General features: G+C 43.0%; 1 long non-coding RNA gene across 1 annotated transcript; it reads right to left on the bottom strand.

Moving 5' to 3' along the window:
* Positions 1-6,646: 6,646 nt before the first annotated feature.
* Positions 6,647-11,311, bottom strand: LOC142839242 (uncharacterized). The gene is made up of 3 exons (XR_012908714.1): positions 11,168-11,311; positions 8,223-8,380; positions 6,647-6,885 (listed from the first exon to the last, which is right to left on the bottom strand). It is a non-coding gene; the product is annotated as an uncharacterized LOC142839242 (long non-coding RNA).
* Between the last annotated feature and the right edge of the window lie 415 nt (positions 11,312-11,726).

Raw genomic sequence — 11,726 nt, 5'->3', positions numbered from 1 at the left:
TAGTAAGGTGAGCATCCAAACTGCCTAGGCTCCCCGAAAGCCAGTAGGGGCAGTAGGATCAAAACCCAGTGCCATTGTTCTTGAGTTCTCAGTAGTCCTCATTGTCAGCTATGTTCAGCTAGTCCGGTTTTATCCCAGGCTTTTTCAGACCCAGGCCAGCTGGCCTTAGTGGGTTCCCAATAGAACATCCCCATTGTCTCAGTGTGTGGGTGCACCCCTCGCGGTCCTGAGTTCCTTGCTCGTGCTCTCTCTCCTTCTGCTCCTAATTTGGACCTTGAGATTTCTGTCCGGTGCTCAAATATGGGTCTCTGTCTCTGTCTCATTTCATCGCCTGATGAAGGTTAATATTCAGGAGAATGACTATATGTTTGTCTTTGGATTCACCTTCTTATTTAGCTTCTCTAGGAACGTGAATTATAAGCTCAATGTCCTTTATTTATGGCTAATAATTTAAATAACTTTGTAGGTTTTCTTCCCTGAACAGTACCCAGCTGTGACACCTCCTTGCTCAGTGCCCAGCGAGAGGAAAAGAGTTAGAGATTTTCAAAACTAACCTAAGTTTTCTTCATAAAGAAGAAATTTAATGTGTTCATTTGGGCCTGGCAATATAGCTCAGCAGTTAAGAGCTAATACTGTTCTTGCAGTGGCCCTGTTTCGTTCCTAACACCTCCAGTTCCACAGTGATCTGGAGCCTCTGGACCCATGGGCACATGTACTTATGTGCCCATATGTTCATGCAAACACACACATACACATAATTTTAAAATACTCAAAATAAATCTTTAGATTTGTCCTTTGACGTTTTCACATACGTATAAAATGCATCCAAATTACTCTCATCTCGACCCCTGTCAACACCCCATCAGCCTTCCAAATCCATTCCCTGTGTTCATGTCTTTTTATTTTGTGGCCCACTAAGTTTAAGGTAGTTACTATTTTATTGATTTTATTGAGCTCTACATTTTTCTCTGCTCCCCTCCCTGCCTCTCTCTTACCCTTCAACCCTCTCCCATGGTCCCCATGCTCCCAATTTACTCAGGAGATCTTGTCTTTTTCTACTTCCCATGTAGATTAGATCCATGTAAGTCTCTCTTAGTGTCCTCATTGTTGTCTAGGTTCTCTGGGATTTTGATTTGTAGGCTGTTTTTTTTTTCTTTGCTTTATGTTTAAAAACCACTTATGAGTGAGTACATGTGATAATTGCCTTTCTGGGTCTGGGTTACCTCACTCAATATGATGATTTCCAGCTCCATCCCATTTTCCTGCAAAGTTCAAGATGTTATTTTTTTCTGCTGTGTAGTACTCCATTGTGTAAATGTACTACATTTTCCTTTTCCATCATTAGGCCAAAGGGGATTTAGGTTGTTTTCAGGTTCTGGCTATGACAAACAATGGTGCTATGAATGTAGTAGAGCACATGTCCTTGTGGCACCATTGAGCATCCTTTGGATATATACCCAAAAGTGGTACTGCTGGATCTTGAGGAAGGTTGTAATCATCAAATCAGATGCCAAAAAAAGCTTTCAACAAAATACAACATTCCTTCATGATAAAGATCTTGGAGAGAGCAGGAACACAAGGAACATACCTAAATATAATTAAGGCAATATACAGCAAGCCAACAGCCAACATCAAACTAAATGGAGAGAAACAGCGATCCCACTGAAATTTGGAACAAGACAAGGTTGTCCACTCTTTCTATATCTATTCAATATAGTTCTTGAGGTTCTAGCTAGAGCAATAAGATAAAAGAGATCAAGGGGATACAAATCAAAAAAGAAAAGGTCAAACTCTCACTATTTGCTGATGATATGATAGTTTACATAAGCAACCCCAAAAATTTTACCAAGGAGTTTCTACAATTCATAAACACATTCAGTAATGTAGCAGGATACAAGATTAACTAAAAGAAAAATTAGTAGCCCTTCTTTACACAGATGATAAATGGGCCAACAAAGAAATCAGAGAAACATCACCCTTCACAATAACCACCGATAGCATAAAATATCTAGGAGTAACTCAAACCAAACAACTGGAAGACTTATATGACAAGAGCTTTAAATCCTTGAACACAGAAATTGGAGAAGACACCAGAAAGTGGAAAGATCTCCCATGCTCTTGGGTAAGTAAAATTAACATAGTGAAAACAGCAATCTTACCAAAAGCAATCTACAGATTCAATGCAATGCCTATCAAAATCCCAGCAAAATTCTTCACAGACCTCGAAATAACGGTACTCAACTTCATATGGAAAAGCAAAAAAACCCAGGATAGCCAAAATAATCCTGTACAATAAAAGAACTTCTGGAGACATCACAAACCCTGACTTTAAACTCTACTACAGAGCCACCATGCTGAAAACAGCCTGGTATTGGCATAAAATCAGACAGGAGGACCATTGGAACTGAATCAAAGACCGGATATTAATCCACACACCTTTGAACACCTGATTTTTGACAAAGAAGCAAAAAAAAATCAAATGGAAAAAAAGAAAGCATATTTAACAAATGGTGCTGGCATAACTGGATATCAACATGTAGAAAAATGAAAATAGACCCGTATCTATCACCATGCACAAAACTCAAGTCCAAATGGATCAACATAAAGCCAGCCACACTGAACCTCAGAGAAAAGAAAGTGGGAAGTATATTTGAACACATTGGCACAGGAGACCACTTCCTAAATATAACCCCAGAAGCACAGACACTGAGAGAAACAATTAATAAATGAGACCTCCTGAAACGGAAAAGCTTCTATAAAGCAAAGGACACTGTCAACAAGACAAAACGACAGCCTACAGAATGGGAAAATATCTTCACTAACCTCACATCAGACAGAGGTCTTATCTCCAAAATATACAAAGAATTCAAGAAATTGGTCATCAAAAGAACAAATAATCCAATAAAAACTGGGGTACAGATCTAAACAGAGAACTCTCAACAGAGGAATCTAAAATGGCTGAAGGACACTTAAGGAAATGGTCAAAATCCTTAGTCATCAGAGAAATGCAAATCAAAACAACTCTGAGATTTCATCTTACACCTGTAAGAATGGCCAAGGTCAAAAACACTGATGACAACTTATGCTGGAGAGGTTGTGGGGTAACGGAAACACTCCTCCATTGCTGGTGGGAGTGCAAGCTGGTACAGCCCCTTTGGATGTCATTGTGGTGATTTCTCAGACCCACTGAGTTTAACAAACATGAGTTGTGTAATTCTGGGCATGTAACTATCCATAGGAGTTCAGTGGGCTCTACCAATGGGTACATAGCTCATGACAATGATTCCCCTCTCCAGAATCTTTCTGTATCAGTAGTTCAGCAGGGGTAGGGCTGGAGGACAGGGCCATGGATGAGCTTCTTCCTGTCTGTAAATGATCTCTGGCAGGACCAGTCTTGTGAGGTCCAGTGCAGGGAACCTGAGCTTCTGTGATTGTAGATTTCACTGGCTCTATCAAGGCCAGAAGGCAGCATTTTACAGCTCTCGTCCATACTGTGGAGCTTTTGAGCTCTTGTCTCCTTCTCTCCCACAATGTTCTCAGAGTGATTTGAATAGAATCTCTCTTCCCGATGTTCTTCATGTCTGTCTTTCTGGGAGTCAGAGGTCAGTGGAGACCTGAGCTAAGGACAAACCAGACCTTGCAAATGTTCACCCTGAAGTTCACTGGTGACTAATGTGACCCATCTTCTGACCCTTCCTTTGCTTTGGAAATGACTCCGTTTATTGGGCCCAAGTGGCAGGTGACTTCAGTGGAAGTATGCTCTGGATACAACCTTCGAATTGACCTTGGCTAAAAAGGCTGTCAGCCTTCAGAGTCCCCAAGCCTACAGCAGCATCAATGGAAGAAAAGCATGCTGGAAGTGTTTAGCTAAAGGAGACTGAGTATGCCAGCTGTGTATTTGCAGTTTTCTTACTGTCTCAGCCTTGGTGTGACCCTTGCCATCTCGCCTGCCTTCTCCCCTCACCTCCCACAAGGCACCTAATCCTGAGGGTTCAGCCTTCAGAGTCCGTTGGGTATAAGACCATATCTCACCATCTCAACTCTTCCCCCATGGTCCAAAACACCTTCTTCTTTTCTGCCAACATCAACATTTCTCTTTTGTCTTACTTTTGTTGCTTTTGATCAAAGCTGAATCAGATCACACCACCCCACTGCTCAGTACCTTCCTACCACGGGCTTTCCAAGTCACCCAGAATGAAATCAAATCTGGCCAAAGCTGGGGTAACCCTTTGAATGCCTCTCCTGCTTTCTCCAGTTAACTCTTCTTCAGCCACAGGGCATCTGGAATCCTCTGTCAGCAGTGTTTCATAAACTATTAGCTTGAATAATCGCTCAACTGTTTTGCATTGAGTTCCAAATTCAGATTTATAACTTTAAGTCCTTGCTTTCTCATTTATCAACTGAAGCCATGTGAAAGATCACTGGCAACGACCCCAGAAGAAATCGTCACGGGCAGTTCCCCTTTTGTATTTGGCTCAGGCGGGTTATAGATTATAGTGAGTGGAAGGAACATGCTCACTTGCTAATAAGAATATCTCAAAGGAATATCTAGATGAACCCGGGCAAGGTTTGACAACCATTTATGACCACTAAGCAGCAACTAAAGTGTGAATTTGCTTTGAAAAACGACTATTAGTAATGAAAATGTCAAGCAGACACTGACATTCTGTAACGGGAGTGGATAGATTCACCTTTTTTTGCTAGGCCGCAGCACTCAAAATGAGCAGGCTCTGCTCTTTCCCCGGGATTAAAGCCTATTTAAGACAGTGGCTGGAAGCCCGCATAGCAGTAGCCCAGAAAGGAGCGACGCTGCTATTTAAATTACAGCTCTAGATGTCTCTAAATTATTCTTAGAGCCTGAGCAGGGCCAGCCTGACCAGTTGAATGTACTTGTTTTTCTAGTGGGAACATTTCACAGATTGGCTGCGATGGGAAGAAACAAAATTTGTATGCATACGTGAAGCATGCATTTTGGTGCCATCTCCGTTTCTATCTGTTTATATAGTATATGCTTATCTGGGATTAAGCAAGAAGACATTTAAGAATGCTGGCTTGGTGCCCGCTTGAATGATAGACCAGAGGTTAAGGCAGGGTTTACTACTCATAGGCTCTCAACCTCCTCTGGCGCTCTTGACCCATTGGTTGAGTGTCCCTGCGTATTTCCTTAATTACCCGGATTCCTTCCAGCTCCATAGTCTCTCAACCCTCAGAACTTGCTGCTGGAATTTAAATGTGTCCAGTTTTATGAGCTGGCTGACTTTTAAGAACTCACGGCTCTATATTATCAAAGTCCGAGGTGAGGAACAAACACTAACCCATGCTTATCTCTACAGATGTGCATTCTACTGTTGACCAAATCCTTGCCCTCTTTCTCTGAGCTGCATATTCGAAAGGAAGAGAACGTTAAGAGTCTCCACCTTTGTTCATGCCCTCACCAGCACACACTCAGAATGTTCTGCGATACAGCAGCCAGGCTGCCAGCGGAGATGACTTTGAGAAGGAAGGCATACTATACTCTTCAGGATAAACCATGTCAAATGAAAGGGCCAGCTGCTTGCCCCTGGCTGAGCCAAGAGACGAAATTAAACTGTAGCCATTTATCTATCGGCATCTGCCTCTCACCTCTTCTTTTACTCTTTGTTTTTGCTTTCTCCTCTCTCTCTCTTCCAAATGGGGGCTGGAAATTGAAAAAGATGAAAATAAACTGGGAGATGAAAGGCACTGAAACCCGGAAGGGGAGACTACACGGAAACAACGTCTTTGGGGGTTATGTCTGAGTCGCTTCTATGCATATCTGTTAGCTTTCAAATTCAATGAGTGCCACCACTTCCGTCACCTATGCTGTGCTAGGCCTAATGCTAATCTGTGGCTGAAGATGTTTAGGAAAATAAGCAGAATATCCCTTCAGGGACTATTTGTGATATGGTGTCATTCATGTAAGCAATCATTTTCTGTGACAAGTCACCGAAGAGACACGCAATTAAAACTCAGTCATATTCCCATAATACTATAAGAAAGGAAGAAGTGGTAATTTTAACTTGCTTCTAAGAATTAAACGTCTTCAGTGGTTCTAGACTTTTCCGGTACATGTATAAATGTAGCTTGTGTGTGCACCCCCAGGGGTCCACAATTTACCAGAAGGAATTCAGTATATAGTTTTATTCCCTAGTTAAGATTTATTACAATGAGCCGGGCGGTGGTGGCGCACGCCTTTAATCCCAGCACTCGGGAGGCAGAGGCAGGCGGATCTCTGTGAGTTCGAGACCAGCCTGGTCTACAGAGCTAGTTCCAGGACAGGCTCCAAAGCCGCAGAGAAACCCTGTCTCGAAAAACCAAAAAAAAAAATAAAAAAATAAAAAATAAAAAAATAAAAAATAAAAAAAGATTTATTACAATGAAAAAATAGAACAAGATCAACCAAGGCAAAAGGCTCATGAGGCACAGTCTGGAAGAGGCTAAGTACCAAGTTCTGGTGGAACTTCCCCACCGTAATTCTCTAAGATGGTATGGGGAATGTCATTTACTAGGGAAGCACTTTAGAGACTCGTTATTCAGTATTCGAATGGGAGGGTTGATATCGTGGGTTGTCTTGCTCTGACTGGTACATATCAAAATGTTAGACTCCCAGAGGGAAAGCAGATGGTCAACATAAAAACTCACATTTTATTCATAGAAGCAGGCATAATGTGCCGTTCTATCTGAGTGGGAAGGATGCTCCTCAATTTCAAGTTCTCTGACGTTATCCTAATGTATAAGCCATGATGTCAGTAACGTGGATCTGGGACGTGGACCTTCCAGGGTATAGCAGCAGAGCCTTCTGTAGCGATTCTTTCCTGTACATTTCTCCAATTTATTTCATGCCGTGGCATTGTGCTCTGTCTGCAACTTTTAAAAGATAACACCCAATTACAGACTCGTTGCCATGTCAGGTCCTGTAGCTCTACCATGGTTTCATCACGTTCCATTTCCTAGACAGTCAATGCATTTGTCATTTCTGTATTGTCAGGGATTTTTTTTTGAAAATGGTAATATAATGACCAGTCCCGTGCTTACATTCTTCATGGATATGTTTGTTGCCTTTGTTATCCAGGCTTCTAGAAATAATATTCCTAGTGTTATTCAGTGTGATAAGGAAGAAAAGACACTTTGTTGGAATTTTAGTGGCTATTTGAGAGAATAGGAAGAGTCTAGGAAAGAGGAGAGTCAGGAGACAGGTGACAAGGTCCAAGCTAAGCTGTGAAATAAAACTGAGTAGAAATGCTGTGGACTCCATTGGAAGGTACGATGACAATCCCGAATGGTGGATGGAAAGGGAGCAGGGAGTAGCTGAAGGTGACTCTTAGATACATGACCCAAAGGCTGACAAGTGGAAGGGCTGTAAGAACATCAACTCTGGAGCAGTTATGTGACTCAGAGGAACAATGTGGGCACGCAGATTTTTCCATCCCTTCACTCAAACGTGTTGGGCATCTGTGATGCGGCAGTCACTCTGTTTATACTTACCATTAGCACAATTTTTGTCTTTTCCTTTTTTTTTGTTTTGCTAAAAACACCAAGCTAGCAACGATATTCAATATAGATTCTAGATAACGTGGCCATTAATTAACTTCATTGCTATTCTTTTGTGACTGGCACAAAGCGCAATGAAAGCTGTAGAGAGTGGTGATGAGTCGGATCCCAGATGCTTGAATAATTTGCACACACTTGAGACTCAAAATGTGAGAAGGGAAGGGGGGAAAGGAATTATGAAAACTGAGATCTTTTTAGTGTCTGGCTTTCAATATAGGCTCTTTCCAGAGCTCCCATTTCAGACAAATGCCTTTTGTAAACATGAGCTGGTGATTGGCCTCCCTCCTGCCCGCCGAGTCTTCTTTCCTACACACTTCCGAGTTTCCCTGTGAGCACATCAGTATGATGTGGGAGGGAGAAGCGGTAGGCAATTCTCTATTCTGTTCATTCATTTGCTCTCGCCTCCCTGCCTTGGAATCTGAAAACGCACCCATCACCTGAAGCCACGCACAACTTGAAGGGTAAGGAAAAGGCTATCCTCGTAGGGCTTTATGCAAGCGTTAGTAGAAATCGAGCGCCATATGCATTTTATCTGGTGACGTGTTTGAGTTTGTATTGGAGTCTGTGTCTGCATGCAGTTTAGTTGACGGGGAAGACCGCCACCATTCCGCGTTCATTTGTACTCAGTATGTGTAGGACATGGGATTGCATACCTTCTTTAGGAGAGACAGTTTCCTTTCCTGAAACTCAAATTGGGGGAGAAGATGGATTTCTTCTTCCTCGGTTACATGAGTGTCTTTATTCTCCTTTTCATTCATGTTCAAAGCCAAGTTACATTCTCCAAAGAAGATACAGAAATAACCTGTAAATACTTGACAGGATGTTCAACATCCTTGATTATTAGGAAAATATAAATCAAAATCATGACACGATATCAATTCCCACCCACTAGGATAGCTCTTATTGAAACAGCAGACAGCAACAAGTGCAGGTAGGACGTGGAGAAATCCGAGCGCTTGTACACCGTAGGTTGGAAAATCAAAGAATCCTGTTGCTGTAGAAAACAGAGAGGTAGTTCCCCCAAATAAAACCTAGAGTCACCCTGGGACTCAGCAATTTCTGAGTAGAACACCTCCACCCCATAAGAATTGAAAGCAGAGCAAATCTAAATGGATATTCTTACACTAGTGTTCCAGCAGCATTGTTCACAGCAGTGCAACCCAAAAGTGCATGAAGAGATGAATGGGTCAGTAAAACGTGGTATATCCATTTCACACACTCAGCTTTAAATGATTTCTGACACATACTGCAACTCGGATAAACATTATCGCAGATGGAACTATTCTTGACCCCAAAGAAAAAGTACATCACAGTTCTACTGTCTAGGTTCTTAGACTGTACAGATTCAGAGAGATGGGAAGTAAGACGGAGGCTGCCAGGGGCTAGGAATAGGAGGACACGAGTAATTAGTTATTGTATAATTGGAAGAACGTTTCAGTTTGGGGAAATAGAAAAACGTTCTGAGATTTTTTCTGAATTCTCAGAACAAATGATTCCAGAGAGCAGAGAAAGGTAGCTGCTGCACACGACAGGCCAATTTCCTGCAGTAACCCAATCCATTGCAACAGGCAGAGTGGTTGCTTTTCATAGATGACGCAGGCTTTGCTCTGCAAGGATCATGGATCCCGTATCACACAGGCACATCTTGTGATCCCAGTGTCCTTGGGCAACAGCAGCAGAAGCTATTTCCGCAGCTCCTCCAGGAAGACACATGTGCTCTGTGACATGCTTTAAAGCTTTAAAGCTTCCCAGCCGGCCAGGGAAAATTAATATTTGCGTTTTAAAGATTAGGTTGGACAAGCGACAGAGAAACTGATTGGTGGGGCTGGCGTCCAAATCCAAGCCTGATTGACTGCTATCATATCTTACTCTTTTGAGCTTCAGTTTTTAACTCCCAGGGCTCTTGAGTTTTCACCATGATCCCGGGTGGCCAGCTAAAGTTTAATGTTTAGATCCCAGGAACGTACATTCACTTGCTCTTCTATTGACTCCTGTTTCCTCCTTCCCTCCATCGTATATAGTATCTATTATTAATATATATAACATAGATAGCACATTCTAGTTATTGTCACCCCATATCTTTCTTCTCCTCTTACTCCTGCCAGTCCCCACTTGTCCTGGCATGTCCCTTTCGCACATCCATATCCATGTCTTTTTGTGACCCACTAACTTTAACCAAGGCCATCTGTGTGACCACGGAACAGTTTGAAAGTATCCACTGGAACTTGGTGGGCTCATCAGTGAGAATGAAACTAAAGATTGTGACTGTCCCCTCTTTGAAACCATCAGTATTGGTTTCTTATTTTCAATGGGTTCTTTTGTCAAGAACAAGCCCTGTAGGGTCTCATTGGGTTCTGAAACTCTACCCTCCTCTGCAGAGTAGATACAATCAACAGCACTGCCTTTTTGGTTCTTGGGAATGCACCCAGTCCTGGACGTAAGAAAGAAACCAGGAGACTTCTTGTGATTTCTGCTACCAAGCAATGCTGTCACTACCACCTGTTTATCATCAGTTGACAGTGTCTGCAGTAAGGAACAGGCCTCTGCTTGGTAACTTTCCAAACAGAAATACCTGCTCTTCTGATTCTGGGGGATAGGAGCTTGAAATGTAGGTCTCAGCTGTCACTCTGGAGGACGATCTTCTGCCTTCGTGGTGGCTCCAGGCATGGCTGTGGGTTCTCCCTTCCCGTGCACGTCATCTTTTCTACGTGTCTAAATTCCAGTGTGTCTCTGGTAAGGCTACTTCTGGTGATTTCTGGCCTTACCTGGATGATCCAAGATAATCTCTTCTCAAGATCCTTAACTTAATTCCACTTCCAAAGACCCTTTTCACAAGGTCCTAAGATTTGTTTGAAGTTATAGCTTCTGGGATGCCATTTAGCCCACTCTTCAGTCCTGGGGAACCTAGGAAGAAAGGCTGGCTGTTTCCTCCTCCCTGGATTGGTCTGGGATATGGGCCTATCTACTTTTTTTTTCTCTTTCTGTTTTGCTCAGTTATTTCTGTATAGTACCACTGTAGGAGCTAGCCATGATAAGCTAAATGTGAACAGATCACCCAAAGGAAGTTTTTACTTCCAGCCCTGATCACCTGCCAGAGTAGCACTCACCATAAGCACTCACCATAGATAAGTTTTGGTTGCAGGAAGGACCATAAACTAAGATTACCCCGAGCACTGCCCAAGAACAGACCATCCAAAGGAAATGCCTAAGGACCAACAGATGTAGATAGGATCACCTGCCAGCACACACTCACCAGCACACCCCTAGACAAAAGTCAGCCAATCAAGGGCCCTGAACCTCAGAAACCCCTCACCCCCACCTTTAGTACTAAAAAAATCCAACTCTAACTGAGCTTGGGGCTCTCTGTTTATTGGACATGCGGAGAGACCGAATTTGCAAACTTGCATAAAATAAAGGCTCTTTTTTACATACGGGACTCTGTCTCCTTGTTGGTTTTTGTGGAGACTTCCGTGGATTTGGGCATAACACAACCAGGGAAAGAAAATTAACTCTCTTTAGGCACCCATTTGAAAGTCTGGTGTTTATAAATGCAACATTGTTTTCCTGCTCAGCTATACAAAATTAAACTCAATCCAACCTCATTTCCAGCCACTCAGTCATCAAGAAACTTCCAGATCGGCAGCTGAGTCGCTCCTGCGCTTTCCCCACCCCTCACAGAAACTGCTCGGAAGACCTTCTTCGCTTGTGGCACACAAACACCACATTCCTTGCTGCTTCCCTCTTTCTGGACGTTATTTCACAACAGCTATTTCCCGTCGTTCCCTCACCTGGCTCTGAATGACTTAACTGTTAACTCTCTGGGGTGAATGCCCAGAGCCAAACTTCCTGGTCCCTCCGGCTCAGCCCAGCACTGTGCACCATTTTTCACTCCTTCCCAGACTGTCACCAGTGTGTAGTTAGGGCCCAGCACTGAAGTCGATGACATCATCCCACGCAGGGGAGAAGAGCGGAGGTTACTCTTCCATGAAGGATGTAGAAGGGATTTCCGCTCTCCGGAATTTCAGAGCAAAGATGGCTTCCTGTGTCCAGAACACTGGATACCTCTCTTTCGGGGTTCAGTTCCACAAGCCTCACAGGCTCTCACTGTTCAGCCTTTTATCCCACTTAGGGACTCATTTAGGGACTGGCCGGGTCCC

Source organism: Microtus pennsylvanicus, chromosome 1 (genome assembly GCF_037038515.1).
Source record: "Microtus pennsylvanicus isolate mMicPen1 chromosome 1, mMicPen1.hap1, whole genome shotgun sequence".
NCBI classification, from domain to species: domain Eukaryota; kingdom Metazoa; phylum Chordata; class Mammalia; order Rodentia; family Cricetidae; genus Microtus; species Microtus pennsylvanicus.
The sequence above is the reverse complement of the archived record's forward strand: the minus strand, read 5'-3'. Positions and strand labels throughout refer to the sequence as shown.